The sequence below is a fragment of the Pseudorca crassidens genome, chromosome 14 (assembly GCF_039906515.1).
Source record: "Pseudorca crassidens isolate mPseCra1 chromosome 14, mPseCra1.hap1, whole genome shotgun sequence".
Lineage (NCBI taxonomy): Eukaryota > Metazoa > Chordata > Mammalia > Artiodactyla > Delphinidae > Pseudorca > Pseudorca crassidens.
The window spans coordinates 77,820,060-77,847,155 of record NC_090309.1 but is presented as its reverse complement, the minus strand read 5'-3'; the positions used below and the strand labels follow the sequence as shown (position 1 = coordinate 77,847,155).

General features: G+C 42.5%; 1 long non-coding RNA gene across 7 annotated transcripts in view; it reads right to left on the bottom strand.

Annotated features, from left to right (window-relative positions):
- Positions 1-25,422, bottom strand: part of LOC137205439 (uncharacterized) — a 393,223-nt gene extending 367,801 nt beyond the window's left edge. For all 7 annotated transcript variants that reach the window (XR_010934141.1, XR_010934139.1, XR_010934140.1 and 4 more), the window contains exon 1: positions 24,341-25,422. This is a non-coding gene — a long non-coding RNA (uncharacterized lncRNA). The remainder of the gene's footprint in view (positions 1-24,340) is intronic.
- Between the last annotated feature and the right edge of the window lie 1,674 nt (positions 25,423-27,096).

The window sequence follows — 27,096 nt, the reverse complement described above, 5'->3', positions numbered from 1 at the left end:
AATAATTTTATTTTACAAATAAAATTGTATATATTTAAAGTGCACAATGTATTATACAGAAGACTTATTGGGCTATTCTACAGAAGACTTATTCTATACTGTCCTTGACCTAGGAGACAGGGCCATGAGCTGGTATCAATCCCTAAGACATACAATACAAGCATGTTTCAAAGAGGAGAGTGCAACATGTGAAAACAGAGAGTTAGCAACAACAAACTATCAGTCTTTGAATCACAGCAGAGAGCTGTAAGGGCTATTAAAGAGTTTCCAGAATAGTCCTCCCATTAAATAAATGGGGAAGATGAGACTAAGAGGAGAAATGGGCAAAAAGCACAAACAAACAAGCAAAGATAAACAGGCACTTGACCTAAGAGAAAATGCAAATAATTATAAATATACGTAAAGTTGCTCCATTTCATTGGAAATAAAAGTTGCTAGTTAAAACAACATTAAGATATATTTTGCACTCACCATATTGGCAAAAGATTTAAAATCTTACAACACCAAGAGCTGGTGAAGAAGTAGAGAAATGGAAAATCTCCACTCTGAGAGTCAGTAAATGGCTTTAGAACAAATGTAGAAAGCAGTTGAGCATAACGTTGAACATACATGACTTTGGTCACCCCATTCTTAGGTTTACTCCCTAAAGAGACTTCAGCAGATGTGCCCCAGAAAAAAAGTCTAATAATGTGCGTAACAGACTTGTTTGTAATACCGAAAAGCTGCAACAACCCAAATACCCACTGAGAAGAGAATGACTAAATAGAGATGAAGTCGTATAACAGCTTTCCACATAGGACTGAAAATAAATGAACTATAACTACATGATTAAATCTCATAAACATAGTTAAAAGTGTAAAAAGCAAGTCAAAGAAAAATACATCACAGTATTTCTCAGTTTAATGAAGTACAAAAACAAGCAACACTAATCAATATATTGTTTATTGATTGGGGCATGTGTGTGTGTATCTATATAGTACCTGTAGAGAAAAACAAAAGTAAAATCCAAGATCATGGTTAGCTCTGAAGGTTAAGTGAGGATGCGGGTTGCACAGGGGAGGAACACATGGAAGGCTTCAAAAGTATGGATGATGCTCTATTTCTTAATCTAGTTGAAAGGTATCCAGGTATTTGTTTTATGAGCCTCTAAACTATACATATGCCCTTTTGTATGTTTAACTGTCATCATTAAAAATAAAATTAAACTTGTAAATTTAAGACAATCAACATAAATTGGTAGTTAAAAGGTTAAGTAATTTTCCCAAGTAACTACAAAGAAACAGCCAAGCCTGGACTTGAACCCAGAGGATCTAATTTCAGTATCCGAGCTTGTAATGACTATGTTATTCAGCCTATCATCCTACTACACCATGTATTCTAGACTCCTTACTTAACCTTGCTGAGTCTCAGTTTCTTCATCTGTAAAATAGAAATTGAATATATATTTGTAAAGCTCTAAGCATATTGCTTAGCCCCTGCTAGGTGTTCAATCAAAGATAACTCTAAGGAGGAGGAGAAGGAGCAGAAGGGAGAGAGGAAGGAAGGAAGGAAGGATGGGAAGAGAAAAAAGAAAATAGAGAGAGAGAAATGGAGACAGGGGAAAAGTGAGAAAGAAAGAAAGAAAAAGAAGGAAAAAAGAAGGAAAAAAAGAAAGAAAGAAAGAGAAAGAAAGAAAACAAAGAAAGAAAAAGAAAGAGAAAGAAAGAAAGAAAGAAGAAAGAAAGAAAGAAAAGAAAGAAAAAGAAAGAAAGAAAGAAAAGAAAGAAAGAAAGAAAAGAAAGAAAGAAAGAAAGAAAGAAAGAAAGAAAGAAAAAGAAAGAAAGAAAGAAAAAGAAAGAAAGAAAGAAAGAAAGAAAAGAAAGAAAGAAAGAAAGAAAAAGAAAGAAAGAAAGAAAAAGAAAGAAAGAAAGAAAGAAAGAAAGAAAGAAAGAAAAAGAAAGAAAGAAAGAAAGAAAGCCCAGTGAGGAGGGGCACCCTTAAGGGAACTGTACATGCCCAATTTAGAAAAGGCTCAGAGTGGAAGTGTAAACTAGAAAGTGTGTTTTCTCTTCATGGCTGCAGGCCCCAGAGCATCTGGTCTCATTAAAGGTGCAAAAGTCGAATATCCTATTGAAAATTCTCTTTGGTGTAGGAAATTAAGTTAAATTAAAAACATGACCTTTCTCTCAAACTGGCACAAGTGATCTCCTTTTCTGAGCATGATCATATCCATCAGCAACACATCAAAACCAGACGTCGCTGGGGGACTTCTACGGCTGAGCCATCAATCTCCTTGGAGACGCTCGTTTATTTGGCTCCGTCCAGGCAAAGAGGATCAGGTTCTTCACAAAATCCAAGGAAGAAGGTGATATCCACCCAGGGAGGAGGGTTTCAGGTATTCTCTAACATTTCACAAGCCGTTCACTCAAAGGCAGAGCTGCTAGCAGCCTGGAGGCTGTTCCCCACGCCCCTCACTTTGGATACCACATTGTGAGGGTGAGGGGTTGCTGCAGACAGAATTGCTCTCTCTGGCAGAGACTGAGCTGTGAATTCAGTTGTAATCCTATAAAGCCCAGCTGGGAGAGCGTTGGGGACCCAACAGGGGCTCTAGGCAGGAACATGCACCCAGGGCCTGACCTGATGTGCCCTCGCTCTCCTTGTTCTCTGCGGTGCCCATCCTGTCTCCAGGCACAGCCTACTCTTTCCCAGCACCAAGATCCCCCAGCATAAAGGGGCATCATTAGTCCAGCCTCGGCATCCAACAAACAACCACAAAGCCCATCCTTTAGCAACCCTACTCTTGTCCAGGCCTTTCTGGAGTCGCTCCTAGGATCCAGAGAGAACACAAGGGAAAGGGAACTCTCCAAAGAGCAGAGCAGCAGTGTTGACAAGACAGAAGACCAGAGCAATGGCGGCCCTGCGAGAAAGTGACTGGCCTTCTGGAGCCGAACTCCAAAGCAATATTCAAAAGTGGAGATAAATAATTTGTGCATAAGCATGGCAAATGTAGTGTTCTTTATAGGCCCAAATAGTATGAAACAATTTAATTGCCCAATTTAGAAGATGGTTATGTAAAGTGTGGTCTAACTATACCATACCACTTAAAATGGTCTGTGTCATGGTAAAAAAAAACCCTCTAGTCTTCAACTCTAGTCCCTAATTTTTTCCAATTAAATTATTACTATAACTAATTTATATATTAATATTAAATAGAACTTCACAGTTTACAATGAGCTTTTCTCCTGTCAAATTTATCCCATTTGATCAGCACCAATATATGAGGTAGATATTATTATCCCTATTTTATAGATAAGGAAATAGATGCTCAGAAAGATTAAATGATTTACCCAAGTTCAAATACCTAATAAGTAGCAGAGAAGAGATTCAAATCCACGTTCCTAATGGGAATTGGGCAGGGAGACACACAGACACACACATACACACACACAGAATAGTAAGCCTTACTTGAAGGGGCTTCAGACAGTTGTGAAATGCAGTGGAAAATGTGTTTGATCAATATCAAGGGCCAAAAAAGACTTCTGACACTAACGTGCTGAAAGAGCGAAGACATTCACAACTCTGGAGAGACTTTCACCCAAGACCCTTTGAAGTCAGGGGCCTGCTAAATAAATCTTAAAACGTGGGATAGCTGTATCTAAAATAAGTTAATTAAATAATAATGATGATGCTGATGATGAAGAGGAGGAAGAGAGGAAAAGGAAAAGAAGAGGAGGAAAGAATGAGGAGTAGAAAATAATGGTGCTAAAATAAAATGTATTTCATAATTTTCATAACAAACATCTAACAACCCCTGAAAATCCCTTAAGGATTACATAATGGGGAACCAGAATCACACACAGCTTGTTTATTTCCTTGATGCTTTTCATTGTTTTAATCTCCAAAAACTTCAAAGTGAAAGAAAGTAAAGAAAATCCTCCTTAAATATCTTACTTAACTTCCGATTTGTTCCTATGGGGTTAGTAAGGGTTGTGAAGTCTGAGAAGACCATTTGGAGGAGTGTTAACACACAGTAGCATTCATTATTCACAACAGCCAAGATATGCAAACAGTCTAAGTGTCCATAAACAGATGAATGGATAAAGAATGTGGTATGTGTGAAATGTGATGTGTGTGACAACATACATATATATACACACAATACACGTATATATATATATATATATATATATATATATATATACACACTATGCACACATACAATGGAATATTATTCAGCCATAAAAAGAAGGAAATCCTACCATTTGCAACAACATGGATGAAACTGTAATACATTATACTGAAATAAGCCAGACACAGAAAGACAAACACTGTTTGATCTCACTTATATATGGAATCTAAAAAAGTCGAACTCATAGAAGCAGAGGGTAGAATGGTGGTTACCAGAGGCTGGGGGGTAGGTAAATGGGGAGATGTTAGTCAAAGGGTACAAACTTTCAGTTATAAGATGAATAAATCCTGGAGATCTAATGTACAGCATGACTATAGTTATTGCATACTTGAAATCTGCTAAAAGAGTAGATCTTAAGTGTTCTTAGAGCAAAAAAACAAAAACGTAACTAAGTGAGGTAATGGATGTGTTAATTAGCTGGAATGTGATAATCATTTCACAGTGTATGTGTATATCAAATCATCACACTGTACACTTTAAATATATACACTTTGTCAGTTATACCTCAGTAAAGCTGGGGAAAAATGCACAATATCTACAAATGCATTTCCATTAATAATAATATAATATTATTATTAATATATAAAATTATGTATTAATAATATATTTATATATAATTATAATACATAAATATAATATAAATATATTATTATTATTGCAGGATAAAATCATGCAAACAAAAACATACATTGAAATACGAGTAAAGAGAAAATTATACTTTGGGAATACAATATGAAATTGTGTAATTGTGTGTGCAAGTAAACTAAGGAGAAAGAGGTAGTAAAAAAGAAAAAGGAAAAACTGAGTACTTAATTCTATCCAAGGAGAAAAAGATTAAAGCTACTGTACAAAACTCTGCTACACTAATAGGTTCCAAACAGACTCCTAATTTCTGGAGGTCATGGTCAATTCATATTTGTTCATGGAAACCTACAGGTGCTGTTAATGAATCTAATGTTCTCTAAGTTTTTCATAAAAGGCTCTTTTAAATAAAGGGAACTTGAGTAGCTACACTGTTTTTAAAAAAATAGACCATAGATTGTGCAATGTTACTCTCCCCACACTCCACCATGCACTGAAATCTTAATTAGAGCCATAGCTATCTGAACTATTTTGGCCTTTAGTTTTATAGCACAACATTTAATTCCTATTGGTATAGTAAACCAGTAACTTCAGTATTTGTTAAAACTAAATATAGTTTATAAGCCTATCAAAATACCTCTTGTTTCTTATAAATGTTTAGGAAACATTTCTGAAATGTTTCTGAAAGTTAAGGTCTTAGGAGTTAGCGGGAACCAGTGACCTCACTTTGCACTCTGCTTCCTTCTGAGTGAAGCAAACCCCTCACTCTACATGGGGCGAGAAGAGGCACAGGCTTCAGAGAGGGGGAATCAGAGAGGAGATGGACCAGAGAGCAAGAAGGACAGGCCGCTTTCACAGTCACACAAGGCCCCTGAAGACGGCACGTTTTGTCTATTAATGGCCGGGCAGCATCCATTAAAAAAGGCACCTTTATTTCCAAAAGACGTGAGTAAGAAATGAAGTAGGAATCCACATAGTAGTCTTTGAGGAATACCATCTTTACTTATTCCCTACATCGCTTCTGAAAAAATCATTTCACATCATTGCTCTTTGGCAAAGTCTTGAAATAATGCCTATATTTTAAAAAGTAACAAAAATCAGGGTCTTACTAAATATTCCAAAGGACTACAGCTCTGCCTATAAGCCACTAAGTCTGTGAGAGAGAAATAACAGCAATACCGACCTCACTGGGTTGTGAGCATTAAACAAGATAATCCATGACACTTACTTAGTATTACGCTTAGCACAGAATAAGAACTCTAATGTACTATTACAAGTTGTTGCTATTATTATTTTTTTTATTTTTTGCGGTACGCGGGCCTCTCACTGTTGTGGCCTCTCCCGTTGAGGAGCACAGGCTCCGGACGCGCAGGCTCAGCGGCCATGGCTCACGGGCCCAGCCGCTCCGCGGCATGTGGGATCTTCCCGGACCGGGGCACGAACCCGTGTCCCCTGCATCGGCAGGCGGACTCTCAACCACTGCGCCACCAGGGAAACCCAAGTTGTTGCTATTATTGCTGGTACTGTTGTTATTGCTTTAAGTGACTCTGTATGACAAGGCTTGAGTGACTTCTAGAGAAGCTATAGGTGGTGCGGCCTTTTGCTGACTCAGCACTTTCCCAGCTATTTTTCAGAGATACTCACAGCTTGTTGCCTCCTCACTTTAGACCAATGCAGTATTTGGAAACGTTAGTACAACACAGCAACGACAAAGCTACTCAAGGTTTATTCGTGTTTAGCCCTTTGAAAATCATGAGATACCTTGACATATTTCAAGTTATTTTAAGAGTTGTCATTACTTTTTCTCATGTCCTCTCTTCTTATTCTCTTGTGAACACAAATTAGTCAGGCTTTTTACTCCACTATTCCACCAAAACAGCTCTTATCAAGACCTCCTGTGATTTCCAGAAGTCAATGTTCAGCCCTCACCCCACCCTCCTTATTGAAGTATATTTTCCCTTGATACAACTCACTTCCAAATTGAGTTTCCTTCCAAATTCTTCACCTTTCCCTACTCAGTCTCCATCCTGTCTCTCCTCATCTTCCCACCTTCTAAATGATGAGTGCTCCAGAACTCAGTCCTGTGAACTTTTCTCTATACTGTGAGTCTCACGTAGACTTGTGCCTTTAAATGCCCTTTACATGCTAATGACTCCAGAATATGTATCTCCAGCTTGAACTCCATCCATGCTCGTTCTCCATTTAAACATCAAATAGGTACATCAAACTTCCCGTGTCCAAACCATGACTTGGAATTTTCACTTGCAAATCTGCTCCTGTCACTCTTCTCTAGCTCAGTAACGGGTAGCTCTCTCTTCCCATTTGCTAAGGATGGAGATGTTCTTAACTTCACTCTTCAGCTCATACCCAATTTCTGATCTGTCAGTGAGTCCTATAGGCTCTGCCTTCAAAACAGAGAGAGAGAATACAAATTCTTCTCATCACCTCTACCACTACCCCCCAGCTAAACGAGATGAGAAGCTATTGGGAGACTCTGAGCAGAGAAACGATGACAAAAGTTAGGTTTAAAAGGACCTCTGGCTGTACTGACAGTGAACTGCAGGAGGTTGATGGCAAAAACGGACTCAATCAAAAGCCCATTTCAGTAATCCAGTCCTTGGATCGCACTATTTTTTGCTGTATCCCCACTACCTAGAACAGTAGCTAGCTAATAATAAGTGCTTAGTGAGTGTTGTTGAATGAAAGAATAAACACAGTACCAGTGGATTCTGGAGGGGCTGGGTCCAAGGTCAGGGTTTGCCATGATAACAAGCAGATTAGTTGAGCACTTTCTTGGTGCAAAATACACAACAAAGCACCAGCATATGTAACAGGCAGTAGATGTTCAACAGTTGCATATCTTACTATCTGGAAGTGGATGGATGGATGAAAGGATAAATTGACTAGCGGGTAGACATTAGGAGGCAGGTTAACTGTTGACTGTTGTGAGAAGCGGAGGGAAATGGAAAAAGAGGCCCCAGAGAAAACAGTACACCCAGAATCATCACCAGAGTACCCCAGGGAAGGAATGTGAGGGAGACACCTGCCCTTCAAAACTTCCCATTCTCCAAGAAAATGTACTACACCCAGAAGCGTGCTTAAATTTTCAACATTACATGAAATTGACAAGGTACATTATAAAATATTGGTTTTATCTGTTCTGTGACATTGTGAAAATTACAAATATTTTACTGAGCCAAAATTTTTAAATGTCTATTAAAATGTTGTTTTAACCCAGTTGTTAATGCTGCCTCACTTAAACAATCTCCACCCCTCTCGGATTCTGCTAACTACCCAAACTCACCATTCACATTAACACGTGCACAGCTTTCCATCACATAGTACGCATGTCTTACTAGTATCAGCATTTTCGGCTATGTCAGTTTAGGGTGATGGGTTTTTCTTTTTTTTGGTCATATAAGTACCTAAAAGGGATTAAAATGTCTCTTTTTCTCTCCACAGAACTTTCTCAGTGACTTATCCAAAAGCCACTGCTAGTTTGCTTCTCTACCATCTGGGTCTCTTCATTCAGCGTTCCTGGCTCAGAATTCCTGGGAGAGACTACGCAGCATCCACAGTGGCCTGGGGTTGGGAGCCACAGCCATGCCCTAGGCAAGGATGGTTCAGCACTATGGACAGCAATGTGTCTGCCTGTGCCCACACCCCCACCGAAACGACTGTTAAGTCTGCTCCAACGATACCCAGAATGTACCCATATTACAGCACCGTGTACCCCCCAAAATAGCAATAGCAACAGGTGAGATTTACTGAGTACCTAATATGTGCCACGCATGGTACTAACCTATTTGATTTGTTACTATATTTAGTCCTCTCAAGAACTCGTCAAGATAGGTATTATTATTTCCATTTACTAAAGAAGAATCTAAGATTCAGAAGGCTTAGGTAACTTTCCAGATGTCAACAATAGGTCTCCAGAGTGGGTCCTTCATCCCTTTGTTTTACACACACACACACACACACACACACACACACACACAGATTTCCTCCTGAGAGTCTGATGAAGCCCGAGTTTAGTGGGTTATCAGTTCACTTCCTGGTAACAATCAGTGAGAGGAAGGTCCTACCTCAGAAAAGCAACTATGATAGACGTTCAGGTGCCATCCAAGTGTACAAGGGAGAAAGAAGGGGCCTCCGCAGACATGTCTTCCCCAGCGGCATCTACAGGTTGCTCACCAGGTCTTTGGGTGCGTAAACCACAAAGATAGGCACATTCCATTTGCAACTGCTTGTATGTTTTCATTTTCATGTCTCTGACGTCTACATTTTTTTTCCCGAGCACAGCAGTTTTCTAATCAGTCCCGCATGTCTGTTCTCAACCATGTTACTGAGAGCCAGCCAGACAAGCTGCAGAGTCCTTGGCCACAGAAGCACCTGGCTCCCCAAGGATGTGTGCCTCATTGCTTTAAATCTAGTAAAGGCTCTTTGATCTCCCTGCTTAGACAAGACTGCAGCCAGGCCTTTTTACAGCATCCTTCCAGACCTAGCACTCCCTCTTCTCCCGGAGCCCTTTGACGCTCACTGACACTAAACTCTCTCCCTCTCCTTCCTCATCTCCCATAGCTCTGAGGAGCCATGGGTCCCTCTGGGTCCTCCTCTTGCCTCTATGACACATCTCACCGAGCTGCACTCCCTTTTATCCAGGGATGTGCACGTGACTGTCTCTCTAACTAGACTGTATATTTATTGAGAACAAGAACTACCTCTTAAGGAGGCAGCCTTATTCTGGGACTACTTCAACGTTAAGCCTTATTCCTTTGACTTTCTATGGACCTAGGCTCTTATCAGACAATGGATCCTAATTGTGACATATAAAACATGGTCCCCACACTCACAACTTTGAATCTCTCACATTGAGTGCTTCCCCTTACTTTAGAACACTACCTCCCAAAATACTCACCACACACACACACACACACACAAGCACATATGTATATGTATGCATGAATGTGTGTCTGTGTGTGTATCTGTCTGTCTGTATAGTACTCTCTCTGCTACTTAATCATTGACTTCCCAAGGGTAGGGGCTATCTAGTTCTTCCCTGAATTTGCAAACTCTGGTACTGTGCACAGAATGTGACCAGGTATTTGAAAGGCAGATTTAAAGGCAGGGCATATGTATTACAGAGCTCAAATATGGAGACAGGAATAACTCTCCCATGAGCTTTACCTGGAAAGAGCCTAACCAGCTACGTCTAACCTGCCTGTGTGGGCTGCTCAAGAGCTGGGAGACAGAACCGCATCTCCAAACCCTCCCCTATTGCTGCCAACAAGGGACCTGGACAGGAAACACCTTTACACCAAATACCACAAACAACTCGCCCCACAGACTCCCACTGATCCCTTCTGTGTGTCAGATCCTCCAGCTAGGAATAAGAAATTAATGTGGGTTAATTTATAACTGCTTTGAAAAAATACACAAGAAAACTGAATTCATAAAGCAGAAGATTACAAAAAAGGAGAGTAAACTGTGTTTGCTGAATGCCCACAGTGGATGAGGTTTATTGTACATACTATCTCATATAAGCATCACAACCAACCTGAGAGACAGACGTCACTTTCTCCCTCTCAGGGGGCTCTAGAAAGACCTGAGCCCTGCTCTGTGGGCCCGACATGCGTGCTGCAGACCTATAACCCTTGTGGGAGGCAACCCTTGTGGGTTGATCATGCAAGAATCTCCTCTCCACTCACTATCTGTTTCCACTTTGTCTACAGTTCACTAGAGATGGCAAGCCAGTTTGAGCACATAATACAGTATAGTCTAGTAATGTTTCTTTATCATAGAAAAACAGTAAAGATTTCCTGCTGTAATATTAAATGCTACTTAAAGGAATACAGATGCTGAACCTGAGCAGATTAGCTAAATTATAGTATAAACTCCAACTCTCAGACTTGTATCCCCAAGGCAAAGTAAAATGTCCGGTAGTGGTTACCCCATTCCTCAACAAAAAACAGCTTTTTAAAATGTGATGCATATAAAATATTACATTTCTTAAACTGTGTTAGCTTTGGGCGGGTTGCGTGTTTTCTACTGGAGTTAATACCACATACTGAGGTGTAGGAATTTAAGACAGGCATCTAATAATACAGTGGGCCACTTAGGCAAAACAAAATGTAAGACCAGCAATGCACTCTACACAATGTGACTGCTGTCGCATCGCTTTTGGTCCTCACTGATTCTTCCTTTGCAGCGTGGAATCCTTCACCTCTGGCCACAGCTCTGAGCAACTGGGGTGGAGAAGCATATGTTGAATGAGTAGATGAACTTGGTGCATGTCTCCCAAACCTTGCTCTTTGGGAGGCCCTGCCACTGCCGTCAAGACAACACTGTATTCCAGCTTCGTGTTTCAATCCTAGATCTGGAAAAGGTGTGCTTTCCGAGGATGCAAACTTCCACCTTCCCCCAGATTATTCAGTGTGCCCACACCACGTGCACTGAAGTTCCCAAAGAGTCAAGACTCAGACCCACCTCCCACTGTGTGTGATCTCTCTATAAATAGCTGACACTTACTGAAAATTATGATGTGCCTGGCACTGGGATAAACTCATTACATGAATGATTTTCTTCACAACTTAATTAGGCATATAACTGTTTTTACCCCCACTTTCCAAATAATGAAACTGACGCAATTCTAGAAGACAAACTCCTCAAGCATTTTATCTTATGTTGCTATAATTCCAGGGCCTAGAATACAGCCTGGCATATAAGTGCTCAAGAAATAAATGTTAAAAGAGTGATAGCATCAGCACAGTGGAATAAGAGTTTTCTACCACCTTCCTCTCAAAGAATTCTATTTAGATCATCACCTACAGATGAGGGTGCCTTTGTGGAAGCCCAGAAGTCTAGTAGAGAAGTTCTACCACGTGGCTGGAGGAAAAAAATATTCCAAGATTGGATGCAATCAAGAGGGTAAGGGGATCAGTTTCATTTTACCTACATCACCCCTCCCCAAGACAGCACAGCTCAGTGCCAAGAGAGACCTCCTCAGCCTGTGATTCTTCTGATGAGGGAAAATGGGAACATGTGAGTGAGCACCCAGCTTCCCCGGCTATGCGCAACACCACCAAAGACACCCAATTCTTTCCCACCCCACCCAGAATACTGAGGTGTGCTGCATGACTGGGGAGTGGGCTTGGAGAACAGCAGCTAGGGGTCTTGGGCGGCATTAAGAGAACATGGATCTTGGGCTTCCCTGGTGGCGCAGTGGTTGAGAGTCCGCCTGCCGATGCAGGGGACACGGGTTCGTGCCCCGGTCTGGGAAGATCCCACAGGCCGCGGAGCGGCTGGGCCCGTGAGCCATGGCCACTGGGCCTGCGCGTCCGGAGCCTGTGCTCCACAACGGGAGAGGCCACGGCAGTGAGAGGCCCGCGTACGGGGAAAAAAATAAATAAATAAATAACATGGATCCTACTAACTGTGTTGTACGTTCCATCAGGAAGCCCACCAATGAGCCACTGGGCTCACCCACAGATCCCCCCAACTGGCACAGACACCCCCAGTGCTCCACAGCCTCGCCCCACCCTGTGGTCAGCTCCCCCTATGGCAGCAAGAGCAAGCCCTTGCAGAAAGCCAGCCCAAATCTTCAGAACTGTGAGGAAACACACAACTGTGAGCACTCAGTAGGGTCCTACGGAAAGCAAAATGGAGCGCACTAACACCAAGTGTGGCTTTTCAGGATTGAGCGAAGGTGTGCAATCTTCAGAATTCCCCCACCAAGAGGGAACAAGAACTGTGGAGCAGGAGTTCCATCAGAAAAGATGGAGAAAAGCTCAGAATTCCTAACACAGATGATATTTAGAGAAACAGAAGGTATTTCTCTCTGAAAGTCAGTTAGTAAAGACTGGAGGAGGTGACTGCTTCTTCAAATATATACAAAACCTCAAGGAAAATTTTAAATTAAGGGAACATGACACCACCAAAGAAACACAATAATATTCCAGTAACCAACCTCAAAGAAATGAAGATCTGAGATCTGCCCAATAAAAAATATGAAATAGTCATTTTAAGGAAGCTCAGTGACTACAAGAAAACACAGACAGTTCAATGAAATCAGGAAAACAATTAAAAAATGAGAAGTTTATCAGGGAGACAGAAACCATTATCAAAAACAACAACAACACAGAAATTCTGGAGTTGAAGAATACAATGAATGAAATGAAAAATGTAATAGACAGCATCAACGTCAGAGTGGATCAAGTAGAAGAAGGAATCTGTGCGGTAGAAGACAGATTTTTTTACATTATCCAGTAAGAGGAGAACAAAGAAAACAGAATGAAAAGATTGAAGAAAGCCTATATGAACTATAAGATAAAAAATCATGTATTATTGGAGTCCCAGAAGTAGAAGAGAGGGAGAAAGGGGCAAAAGCTTATTTAAAGAAATAATGGCTGAAACTTCCCAACACTGGGGAGAGATTTGGACATCCAAGTTCATGAAGTTCGCACATCTCCAAATAATTTCAACCCCGAAGACCTTCTCTAAGACACATTATAATGAAACTGTCTAAAATCAAAGACAAAGAAAGAATTTTAAAGGAAGCAAGAGAAAAAAATTCTTCACATACAAGGGAACCCCCATAAGGCTAATCAGAGGATTTCTCAGCAGAAACTTTGCACGTCAGGAGAGAGTGAGATGATCGCTAAAATAATTTGTTAATGGACACACGGTATAAAAAGACATAAATCGTGACATCAAAAAGAAAAAATGTCAGGGATGAAGGGGAGTAACTCATACAACTCAATAGCAGAAAAACAAATAGTCTGATTAAAAATATGGGCAGAGGACCTGAATAGACATTTTTCCAAAGACGACATACAAATTGTCAACAAGTTCATGAAAAGGCGCTCAATATCATTAATCATCAGAGAAATGCAAATCAAAACCACAATGAGATATCACCTCACACCTGTTAGAACAACTATTATCAAAAGACAAGAGATAACAATTGTAGGTTAGGATGTGGAGAAAAGGGAACCCTTGTGCACTGTTAGTGAAAATGTAAATTGGTACAACCACTATGGAAAACAGTAGGAGTTTCCTTGAAAAATTAAAAATAGAACTACCATATAATCCAGCAATCCCACTTCTGGATATGTATCTGAAGGAAATAAAAGTACTATCTTGAAGAGATACCTACACTTCCATGTTCACTGCAACATTATGCATAATAATCAAATATGGAAACAACCAAAGTGATCATCAATGGACAAATGGATAAATAAAATGTCACTTTATATATACATACATTAGATAGATAGATAAAAATGTAAATATATGAATATTATTTAGCCATTAAAAAAAGGAAATCTTGGGACTTCCCCGGTGGTACAGTGGTTGGGAATCCGCCTGCCAATGCAGGGGACACGGATTCAAGCCCTGGTCTGGGAAGATCCCACATGCCGCGGAGCAACTAAGCCCGTGTGCCACAACTGCTGAGCCTGCGCTCTGTAGCCTGTGAGCCACAACTACTGAGCCCGTGTGCCACAGCTGCTGAGGCCCGTGCACCTAGAGCCCGTGCTCCACAGCAAGAGAGGCCACCACAATGAGAAGCCTGCACACCGCAACGAAGAGTAGCCCCCGCTCACCACAGCTAGAGAAGGCCCGCGTGCAGCAACGAAGACCCAACGCAGCCAAAAATAAATAAATAATCAAATTTATAAATTTAAAAAAAAAGGAAATCTTGCCATTTGTAAAAACGTAGATGGAACTTGAGAGCATTACGCTAAGTGAAATAAGCAAAGAAATTATACAAAGAAAAGAATACCATATGATCTCACTTATTTGTGGAATCTAAAAAAGCTGAACTCGTAGAAACAGAGTAGAATGGTTAGGAGCTGGGGGTGGGGGAAGTGGGGAGATGTTGGTCAAAGGTACAAACTTTAGTTCTATGATAAGTTCTGGGGATCTAATGCACAGCATGGTGACTATAGTTAACAATATTGTATTGTATATTTGAAAGATGCTAAAGGAGTAAGTTAAATCTTCTCACCACACACACACAAAAGCTAATTATGTCAGTTGATGGAGGTGTTAACCAATCTTTCTGTAGTAATCATTTTCACAATATATACATGTGTCAAATAATCACATTGCACACCTTAAACTTACAAAATGTTATATTTCAATTTTATCTCAATAAAGCTGGAAAAAAAAAAGAAACTGTAAGAAAAAATTGTTGAATGAATGAAGCCAAGGAAAATTAACCTAAGCTTCCAAGGTCACACAGTGTTGAGTCTAGAGAATACTTTTGAAAGTGGGACTTCTGGCATCCCTGTGCTATGCTGGTGCTGACATTCTCTAGGCAGGTCCAAGTTAGTGGTCAGCTTGGTGCACAGTGTGGGGACAATGCACAAGCCTAGGAAGGACACAGACATGAGTCCCGGTCCCAGTTCTACAGCTTACAAGTGCCACGAGACAAGTCCCTTAACCTTTCTTAGCTTCTCATCTGTAAAATTAAACAGCAATATCTACTTTTCATTGTGTTGGCAGTTATCGTATAATTTCACTACTTAATTTCACTATACCTAAAAAGAAATAGTCATTTCAACTTCACAGAGTGGATGTGAAAATTACAAAAGATAATAAACAGTGAAATCACATTCCAAACTAAAAAGATCTGTGCAAACTTAAGTCAACAGCAAAAGCAAAGGAGAGGTGGAAATACATTTTCCAACATTATACATAGTCACTGCTTCCAGGACCATTTCTCAGAGAAGCCTTAGCTGTATCTGCCCTTTGTCTACAGCGCTCAGCTCACTGAACCTCGAGGCCACTAGTCAAAACTTGGGCAAAGGATTTTACAACAGGAAATTTCAGGCATGGCCTTAACCCCAGGATATTGATATCACTATATTCCTATCTGCAGGAATTAGTAGTCTAACCTGGCCCAGCACCACCTGCTAGCATGCTACCCCACAGCCTAGCCAGCTTACCCAATCTTTGCTGAAATAACTACACCTGTGGCATCTGCCTCTGATTCAAGACCTACCACTCTAGGTGTCCATTCAGTTTCCACTAAGCTAGTCACCTGACATTCTATACCAATTGTTAAATGTTGAATTGTATCCACCCCCAAAAATATACTAAAGTCCTAATACCCAAAGCTCAGAATGTGAGCTTTTCTTAAAATGGGATTGTTCACAGATGTAATTAGTTAAGTTAAAATGAAATTATACTGGGGTAGCGTGGGCCCCTAATCCAATGTGACTGGTGTCCCCATATGAAGATGTCCACGTGGAGACACAGACTCACAGAAACAATGGCACTGATGGGGGAGGCAGACACTGCAGTTATGCAGCTACAAAGCAAGGAAACCCAAGGATTGCCGGCTAACTACCAGGGACCAAGAAGAGGCAAGAAGGAATTCTTCTGCAGATTTCAGAGAGACTATAGCTCTACTGACGCCTTGACTTCAGGCTTCTAGCCTCCAGAACTGTGAAACAATAAACTTCTACTGTTTTAAGCCACTCAGCTCATGATACTTTGTTACGGCGATCCTAGAAAACTAATACACCAACTGTACAGCAAAAGACTGCAATAGCCCCACTCTCACACCTGATTCACCAAAAGCAGGATTCCCAAACAAAGCTCCAAAGAGGCAATGTATCTCATTTTTTATCCAGGAAGCAGTGCTTTGGCAGACGTAACTATGAAATTGTGGCCATATGACTCAGTTTTTTAAAACAGGGAGACTATTAAGTAAATTATAATATTGTGGTAGTAGAGATATATGCCCTGCATAATCCTGGCAATTATCAATATGATGAAGTTGACTCCCCTGATTAGGTCTTGTTATAGGACACAGTCAACCTTGAGACAGAGTATTCCGGTGGGCCTGACCTAATCAGATGGGTCCTTGAAAAGCAAAGCGTTTTCTCAGTTGATCAGAGAAGAAGCCAGAGATTCAAAACACAATAAGGAGTCAATGCACCATTGCTGGCTTGCAGATCAAGGGAGCCACATGTCAAAGGAAGACAGGGGCTTCCCTGGTGGCGCAGTGGTTGAGAATCTGCCTGCTAATGCAGGGGACACGGGTTCGAGCCCTGGTCTGGGAGGATCCCACATGCCGCGGAGCAACTGGGCCCGTGAGCCACAACTACTGAGCCTGCGTGTCTGGAGCCTGTGCTCCACAACAAGGGAGGCCGCGACAGTGAGAGGCCCGCGCACCGTGATGAAGAGTGGCCCCCGCTTGCCGCAACTAGAGAAAGCCCTCGCACAGAAATAAAGACCCAACACGGCAAAAATTAATTAATTAATAAACTCCTATCCCCAACATCTTCTTAAAAAGAAAAAAAAAAAGACAGGTGGCCTCCAGCTGCTAAGAGCAGTCCCCAGCTAACAACCAGCAAGGACATGAGGACTTCAGCCGTACCATCTCGAAGAACTGAAACCTGATGACAAGAATGAGCTTGTAAGTGATTCTCCCCAGAGCCTCCAGAGGAGAACTTAGCCCAGCTGACACTTTGATTTTGACCTTCTGAGACCTGTGCAGAGACCCCCAACTTCTGATCTACAGAACTGTGTGCTAATAAATGGGTATTACTTTAAGTTGCTGAGTGTGTGGTAATTTGTTACACATCAATAGAGAACTGCAAATATATTCACATAAAATATTTCACAGGCGTTTTCATTAAAAGTGGAAGAAAACTGGCAAAAGTTGATGATATAATATTTGTTTTTTGAAAAAGGAAACCAAATCCAATATACAATATAATTGCAATTTTGATTAATATCTATGCATAGATGAAAAACTTCATGAAGACACAAGATGGCATCAGAGGTAATATCTGGTGAAAGGACTGAATACTTTAAATGTCTCCCTTATACTTTTCTGATCCAATTTTTCCACAATGAGGGTATATTACTTTGACAAGCAAAAATAACATCAGTCATACTTCAATCCCTGCCAAGAACAAAGCATCTGGTTTTGCGGGGCTGCTGAAGTATTTCAGCTGGCTTATCGGTAAGAAGGAAAAGAAATCTCAGATAGCATTCTATGCTAATATTATAAATTAAACTCTGTTGTGGAATGAAAATACAGAGACGCTGAGCAGGCCAGTCTCAGAGGCTGTGAATGAACTTTAGAAAGGCTGGAATACTCGCCTTCACCGCTAATCCTGCTAGTGCACTCACAATCTATTTGACAGGCTGCCCATCACATCCCCTCTGTCAGGGTGAGCAGCCTTTGGAGGTGCGGTGACATGGGGATTACTGAGAGGACAGACAGGCCTCCCTCCCCTGCATTCTGACTAGCTTTGTAGACAGGCTGCGTGCCTCGGAGGGCACCGGACAGAGGCTTGTCTTCAGGACGGACCCCTTGGCTCAGAGAGGCCAGAGGGAGACATTCACCAACCCAGAGGGATGAGGGTTTTCTGACAGCCATGTCACTCCTCCCATCTCACCGTGGAGAGACAAAACAAGGCAAGTGGAAGGGAAAATTCACAGGGCTGAGGTTTCTGGATGGTTCCTTCATAGCAGAGCTCCCCACGCCCCCTTCAGAGACCCTACGTGCTAAAAGGAAACTAGAGAAAGCCCTGGCCTCGTGGGATGAGTCACAGCACACCCGTGCCCCTCCTTCCCTCTGGCCGCCAGGCTCCTCAGTGAGCGGTTGACACTCTTACAGCTTCATCTTCATTAAACTGGCAGGATTGCTTTACTTGCCTTCTGAATTTTCAAGGGTTTCTTTTTAAATACCAGGTAAAATGGAAATAATAGGTACAGCCTTCATGCTAGCAGATTACACTTACCTGAGAAAGCACTATAGGGGGCTTCCCTGATGGCGCAGTGGTTGAGAGTCTGCCTGCCGATGCAGGGGACGCAGGTTCGTGCCCCGGTCCGGGAAGATCCCACATGCCGTGGAGCGGCTGGGCCCGTGAGCCATGGCCGCTGAGCCTGCACGTCCGGAGCCTGTGCTCCGCAACTGGAGAGGCCACAGCAGTGAGAGGTCCGCGTACCGCAAAAAAAAAAAAAAAAAAAAAAAAAAAAAAAAATTCTATGGACAAATGTATATTTAAAATTATGATCTGAAATCCAGACAAGGGAGTAGGGCAAAAAACAAATCCATATTCCCAGCCACTATATACATTAGATTTTTTTCTTTTCATAAACAATGTAATAAAACACAGTCTTACTGGAACAAAACTCAAGAGGTTACAACTAATCTAAAAATATCAATTGTTCTTTTTATCCACAGAGACCCTACATACCAACATTTGAGAGCAGGCAAAAGTTTTGTAATTTTATAATAAAGTACCACTCCAGAGCATTTTATGTCAAAACATAGGGTGATAATTTTGCATTAGGAAGTGTAAAACACCACAATATATTAGAGTGGCAACCCAGGATCACCTTAGAACAATAAATGGAGAAGCAATCCCAGGAAGTGGAAATTTGTGAAGAAATCTGTCACTTAGTGTATACTTCTGTAAGGCCAATATTGGTTCACTTAAGCAACAAGATATCCAAAAAGCCACCGATTACCAGGCAGCAAAGACTGAGTGGGGAGCCTGGACTTCCGTCTTTGCCTGGCTGTAAAAAGGTGCTCCCCCCTGCCCCACCCGGGTGTATCAGAGAAGGCTGAGAGGGAAGCCAAACTTACACGTTACCCAGAGGTAACGAGGCCTTCTACCTACCCCCAGCAGAAGCAACAAGAAGGGACTTGGGCCTCGCTCCCCCCAGCCTAGGAGGCGTCAGCGGAGGCCTAGCAGGGAGCCTGAAATCCCACCTCCACCAAGTAGTAAGGACCTTCACCCCCACGTGATGGTAGCAAAGCATAACCTCCCTCTTCCCGAACCAGCGCAGCAAGTCAGAGGAGACTTGCTGAAATAGATTTTGATAAGATCCAGAGTCTCATGACATAATACCAGAAATTTCAAGGGTACAATTGGAAATTACATGTCAGACCAAGAACCAGGAAAATCTTCGCTTGAAAGAGAAAAGATAATCGACAGACATCAACCTCAAGGTGACACAGATGCTGGAATTAGGCAAGAATTTTAAAGCAGCCATCATAAAAATACTTCAGTGGGCAATTATGAACCCCTGAAACAACTGAAAGTCTCAGTAAAATAATAGAATATATGAAGAAAACCCATATGGAAACTTTAGATTTTTTTTAAATATAATCATTGAACGTTTTAAAAACAGCAGAACAGAGGGGACACAGGAAAGAATCAGTGAAGTGGAAGAGACGATAGGAGCTACCTGAGCTGAACAACAGACAGAAAATGGCTGAAAAAAAGTGAACAGAACCACAAAAAGCTGTGAGATAACAAAAGATGTAATATTTGTGTCATTGGAGTCTAAGAAATAGAGGAGAAAGAGAACGGTGTTGAAAAAAGTATCTGGAGAAATTATGGCTGAACATTTTTCAAATATGGAAAAGAAAGAATAACTGAAATTCTTTCAAATATGGAAAAAGCTGTAAACCTGTAGATTTAAAAATCTGGGCAAAACCCCGAATGGATAAACCCAAAGAAATCCATACCATGAACCATCATAATCAAACTTCAGACAATTAAAAAATTAAAGACCAAGAAAATCTCTTGAAAGCAGCAAGAGAGAAATGGCACCTTACATAAAGGGCAGAAATAATTCAACCGACAGCAGATTTCTCATCAGAACCATGGAAGCTGAGCGGTTCTAGCACAACCTTTTGCAAGTGCTGAAAAGAAAGAAGTGTTAACCCACAATTCTGTACCTTGCGAAATTATTTTTCAGGAATGAAGGAGAAATTAAAAAATTCTCAGATACAGGAAAAGTAAGAGGATTTTCCACACCAGACCTACTCTAAAACAATGGCTTTAAAACGTTCTCAAAACAGAATGGAAATGATTTTTTAAAAAAAGGAAACTTGGAACATCAGGAAGAAAGAAAGAACAATGGTAAAAGCAAAAACGTGGCTACATAGGATAAACCTTCCCTCTCCTCTTGAGTTGTCTTAAATTATGCTTGATGGCCGAAGCAAAAAGCATAGCATTGTTTGGCCTGCATCTCAATGTAGATAGAGTAAATATTTAAGACTATTATGACATAAACAGGGAGCCTAAAAGGAGGTGTCCTAGTTAGTTTGGGCTGCTATAACAGAATACCATCGACTTGTTGGCTTAAACAACAGGCTGGAGTTCCAAGATCAAGGAGCCAGCAAATCCAGTGTCTCGTGACAGTTATCTTCCTGTTTTACAGATGGCCGTCTTGTCTTCTTGCTGTGTCATCACACGGTGGAGAACAGGCAGGAAGGAAGCAAGCTCTCTCATGACTCTTCTTGAAAGGGCACCAATACCATCCATGAGGGCTCTAGCCTCATGACCTAATTACCTCCCAAAGGCCCCATTTCCTAATACCATCTCACTGGGGATTAGGATTTCAACCCAGGGATTTGGGGGTGACACATTCAGTCCATAACAGGGGGTAAGGTTTCTACATTCACTAAAAGTGGTAAAATGATGACACCAGTAGATCTTTGTGGTGATGATATAAATCTATATCTTGATTGTGGTGGTGGTTACAGGAATCTACCCATTACTATTGCTATGTCTGTGAAAAAACAGCATAAGAATATACACACATTGTACCAACATTGATTTTTCTGGTTATGATACTGCATTAATCATTACACAAGACATAACCATTGAGAGAAAATGGGTGAAGGATGCATGGAACCTCTCTGTACTATCTTTGCAATACCTGTATATCTATAATTATTTCAAAATAAAAAGGTTTTTTAAAATGGGAAATGGTTCTAGATTAAAAGATGCTACAGACATATATGCAACAAAATCTACTTTGATTGGATTATGATTTTTTTTAATTCAAAAGGTTGGAAAGTTTGGGGAAATTTTAATATAGATGGGATATTTTTGATGATTTTTAGATAAAATTATTGTTAGTTTTCTTCAGTGTGATAGCAATGTTGTGGTTATACAGAATAATGCCTTTATTCCTAAAAGACGTGTGCTGAAGTATTTAGGGATGAAATATAATCAAACTAACTTTCAAATGGTTCAAGGAGAAAGACAGCGAGAAACAAATAAAACATTGTCAACTGTTGACCCTATGAGGAAGGTATGAGGTGCTCCTTGTACTCTTCTTTCAATTATTTGGTATGTTTGTAGATTTTCATTTTTAAGAAGTTGGAGGGATGGATTGATGGATAGATATGTGAAAGAGCAAGTATAGTAAAATGTTAATTGTGAAATTTAGGTGATGAGTAACTGGGTGTTCATTATAAATTTATTTCAATTTCTCTGTATGCCTGGAAATGTTTAACTTAAAATGCTGGGAGGGGGAAGCTGAGGGAGCATATCAAAACCCAATGCCCTCCCCCAGCACGCCCAATCCTCCCTGGCCCAGTTAAATACATACTTATCATAATTAAACTAAAACTTATCATTTGTCATGGGAAAAAGCTTGCCTGGCTTCCTGGTTGGAGAAACCCTACCAATGCCTTACACTTTTCCCATAGCGGTAAAGCCCCAGGCAGTGCCATTGTCCACACCATCAAACTGAGAAGTCTCCTCTGAGTATTGCTGATTGTCAAGGAGAGACAAACCTGGACAAGACCAGCCTGGGCTTATAGATAGTCTGGTTTTCCCAGAAGGTACCCCAAATTTAAAGGAGTTACTGCCCCTTATGTGAGCAGCTGAGGAGTAGTGTGAAGCCTATTGGTGGTGGTGAAGACCCAAACGAATTTGGGGTTATATATGTATGTTGAAAATATACTTATATTGGGGGTATATTTACTTTTAGGAGAAATATATATATTAGAACTACAATAAGAAAACAACTCCCATCATGGTGGGAGTTTATAACACATTACGTACCAGAGTTAGGAATTAATAGACAAGAAATGGAAAAATTAAAAAGAATATAGAAGATATGAACCTTATCATTAAAAAAGATGGATTTTATGATATAGATTGCTGTAACAGCTGACAAGAACTCTTCAAGCCGTCCCACCCGCCTTAGAGTAACTGCTCAAGTATTTCAGTGTCACCTGAAACTAACACAACATTGTAAATACCCCAATAAAAATTAAAAACAAAAATTTCAGTGTCAGTTGATCTCTCCAAATGACAAGACCATGGAGACTGTTCCTGATAGCGACAGCATCACACCTGCTCTGGTTCTTGGCCTACTGCAGACCTACAGGAGGAGCTGCATATGCTGTGAGATACTGAAGATATTCTGAACTCTGACTGCACAAAGACGCTCAGCTTCTGACCCAGGTCAATAAGAAGTGAACCAATCTTCCAGGTAAATCTCAGTATTTAAGGCAAGGCTCGTATTCTCTGGAAGCTCATTTTCCCTCTCTGGTCCTTGGAGTGGCAAAGAATCTAGCCATTCCTACCCCATTTCCTCTAGTTTTCTTTCATGTCCCCTGTAAAGTTTCTCATCTCATGCCACCACCTACCTACAGGCTCCAAGTGGTACCCACTGCTGTGAATGACAAAAAGCAATCCATCCCTGCACCTGTCATGACAAAACTCCTTATCTCCCCAGCAAAAGAGTTCAATCAAACCCATCATTAAAAATAAATTAATTATGCTTTATACCTCCCCAGAGATTGCTGAGCTAAATGAGCCAGCTAAGTGTTTGGAAAGGAAAAACAAAACTCTCAGCTGATTCATCCCATCTTTCATCCATCTCAAACCATCCCACTTTTCTGGGTTAGTCCTTCTATATTCTTATTGCTGGAGCTGGAACCAGCACTGGCCAGGAAAAATGGCCAAGAATGGAAGAACAGATGAATGGATGAAGAAGATGTGGCACATATATACAACGGAATACTACTCAGCCATAAAAAAGAAAGAAAAAATGCCATTTGCAGCAACATGGATGCAACTAGAGATTGTCATACTATGTGAAGTAAGTCAGAAAGAGAAAGGCAAATACCATATGATAACAACCATATGTGGAATCTAAAATATGACACAAAACGAACCTATCTATGAAAGAGAAACAGACTCACATATACAGAGAACAGACTTGTGGTTGCCGAGGGGGAGGGGGTTGGGGGAGGGATGAAGTGGGAGGGTGGGGGTAGCAGATGTAAGCTATTATATACAGGATGGATAAACAACAGGGTCCTACTGTATAGCATAGGGAACTAACTATATTCAATATCCTATGACAAACCATAGTGGAAAAGAATATTTTTTAAAATGTATACACATGTATAACTGAATCACTTTGCTGTACAGCAGAAATTAACACAACATTGTAAATCAACTATAGTTCAATTTTTTAAAATGTAAAAAAAAAAACGGCAGCAGATGCCAGGGCTTAGGCGGCTGGGGGGTGACACAAACATTCCTGCAAATATGTCCACGTGATAGTATTGTGTGACCAGCTTTTCTGTGGGCTAGGACACTCTACCACAAGTCAGAGGAAGCAGAGATCCAAAGGAGACTACAGAGGGAGGTGTCTGCAGAGTGAAAGACCCCCTGCTACTTATTCAGTGACACCTGCCACATACATAGGCCCCTGCCCTGCCCCACACCTCAGTCTGCCCCCGGGGTGATTTTTTTCTCCCTAAGCATATGCTCAAAGGAGTGGTGTGAATGGGGCACTTACATTTTGTCACCAGACTTCCTCTCTCAACCAAACATAATGATAATCTGTGAACTGATTAATCCATTTGTCTCCATGGAGTTAAAAAAAAAAGTCTTCTTTCCAGTTTTCCAGAAGGTCTCAAGACCACCAGTCCAGGTGAGATACCCTTCTTCCATCCCACTTCAGGATCCCTGGGCTATGATAAAGTGAAGATGAAGATTCTCCTAGGAATAAGGCAGCTTGGGAGGCAGGTTACTTCAGGAGGCTGAGAGAAGCTTTTCTAATAATACTTTTACACGGTGCTTCCAAAATGCCCAAGTTGTTCTGCAACACATTAGGGTCCAGTTTTTAGTTCAAGCAGTTAATAAATGACTGAGAAAACATGTATGACTTTGACCTTTACATTAACTGAATGAGGTAAGTGGGAAGAGTATTATCACCATTATGAGGCTCAGAGAAGTGTAGTTACTTTGCCCAAAGCTTGGGAGCAGCAGGAAAACCTAGAACTGGATCTTCAGGTCTCAAAGGAAACACGGCTTCTAATTCCTCCTGTGCCACTGACATGAGGTTTGATCCCCATGAGATATGAATCTCATGTCCCTTGTGAATTTTTCATCTGAAACACACAAACTGGGCCCAACCATCAGTGTGGCCCTAGAGGTGGCCCCAAAAGCCGGGCTGGACGCGTAGGGTGGGTGACCAAGCCTGCGCTTCTAGGAGCTCCGCCCCGCCGGGGGCTCGAGACCTCTGCCTCAGAGACCCTGCCCGAAAAGGCTGGCTACGCACGGGACTTTCTGATCTAGGGCAGGGTCCGGCCGCACCATCCCTGGCAGGTCGAATCCCAGGGATCTCCGTCGGACCACGGCTGCGCTGGATTCGAGACGCCAAAGGAACTCCAAGGGTCTCCAGCCCGCATTAAACCCGGAGCTGCCCTCTTCTCGTCGGCATCTCTGGCGCTCACATACGCCAACAGCTGGATGTGCCCGCCGGGCCACTGTTACCCCGAGTTTGTGATCCCTGAAAGTGGGAAACAGAAGTCGGAAGCGACAGCCCGCGACCGCCTGGAGACACCGCGCCCGCGCGCCCACTGCTCGGGCTGGTGAGCTCCGGCTGCGCCTGCGCGCCGGGCCTGCGCAATGGGCGGGGAGGCGGACGGGTGGGGCCAGGTGGGCGGGGCGAGTACCCCACGGCAGCTGGTGCTTGGAAACCCTAGGGCATGGAGACTGTTCTAAGCCACCAGATCCCGGAGGCGGAAGCTGCTGGGCACCCTCCTTCACTAACGGCAGCTGCCAAAGCTTCGGTTCTGCGGATTCTGTCGGTGGGGACGAACCGGTTCTTGGCTCACCTGTGGGCAGGATTTGAGGGGCGGGACCGGGAAATGTGGGAGCAATAGTGTCACTGCTCCAGGTGTGGCCCATCTGTGACGTCATGGAAGTACGTAAATGAGATACCGATGTAGACGTCGCGGATCCCTTGCGCTCTTGCCAGAGGCCTGTGTGACATCACTGTGTCACCGGGAGGATGCCCTGACGTCACAGTGCCATAATGTTCTGGAAGGTGGGATGGGACGCCTTTGAGCCGGTTCTACGGACGCCAAGGTTCCAGGGGAGGGGGTGGGGATGATATCACAGGTCCCACGTTCTTGCAGATGAGGTGCCGTCCGGGAGCCCTAGACCATCTTACTGCGTTTCTCCCTCCCCCCAGGACCCTATACTAGCCCTGAATCCCGAGACAAGGAAGTAAGCGGGGGAAAAAGGCCCTTCGTGCGCCCCAAACCCCTAGCTACATTCCGGAAGGACGGGGTAGAACCTGAACTCTTCCTCTAGGAAGAAGCCCCTGCGGGCTCTTCTTTCCCCCAGGGCGCTCCTGTTCTACTCCCAGAGCGAGCGCTAGGAAGCTCCAGGCTGCGCCGAGGGTCTCTCGCGCCTTCTACCCGCCTATTAGAGAAGTCCAGCCGGGTAGCTGCCCCACCTCCTGCGCTACAGACGAATCGCAGGCCTAGCAACTTTGGGAAGGGCCTCAGCCGGACTCTCATCTCCTTTCCTCTCGAAAACCGGCCTGAGCCACGCTGGGCATGTGAGGCCAAAGGAAACTTAATGTCTGAAAACGGGGGTTGCGGGGTGGTTCAGAATCTTCCAGAGGTGTAGCAGGAAAAAATTGGCCACTTATATAGAGTGGACAGGCAATAAAACACACCCAGCATTTCTGACCATCTCGTTGCCTTTTCATGCGACCCACAGAGTAGGATCAGGGAATTGTAGCCTGCGTGGGGTCTGGTGGTCCGCGACCCAGGCTTGCCCTTCCATTTGCAGTCGCTGTGACTGCAGTCTATGAAATCACTGCCATGAGGATAGACTGCAGCCAGCTACGCTGCTAAGTGGTTTCTGCATCCACCAAGATGATAGAGGCATTGAGAACAGGCTGGAGGTCTCTGGGCAGCACCCTGTCTCACTCCCACCCCATCCCCCAAACTTCTGCGCTTAGGAATTCATTCTTCCAAGGACGCACACTCGGTACTGAAAGTCTCTCCGTGGCAGGGCCTGGGGACGGAGGGGCGGGGATTCATGGTATCAGAGGTGGGTGGGCCAGAAAGGAAAACCCTCCTTGGCAAACCTCCCCATTTCACAGTCCTTACTAAGTCCTTGAGTTGGGGCAGAGGTTCTTTGTGTCCTGGGGAGGTGGGAGGTGGTGCAATGTGAGGGACACGGGGCAGCAGCAGTCAATCCCTGAGAGAAATGGACTCCCTCAAAGAGTAAAGGAACCGAGTGAGGCACTCT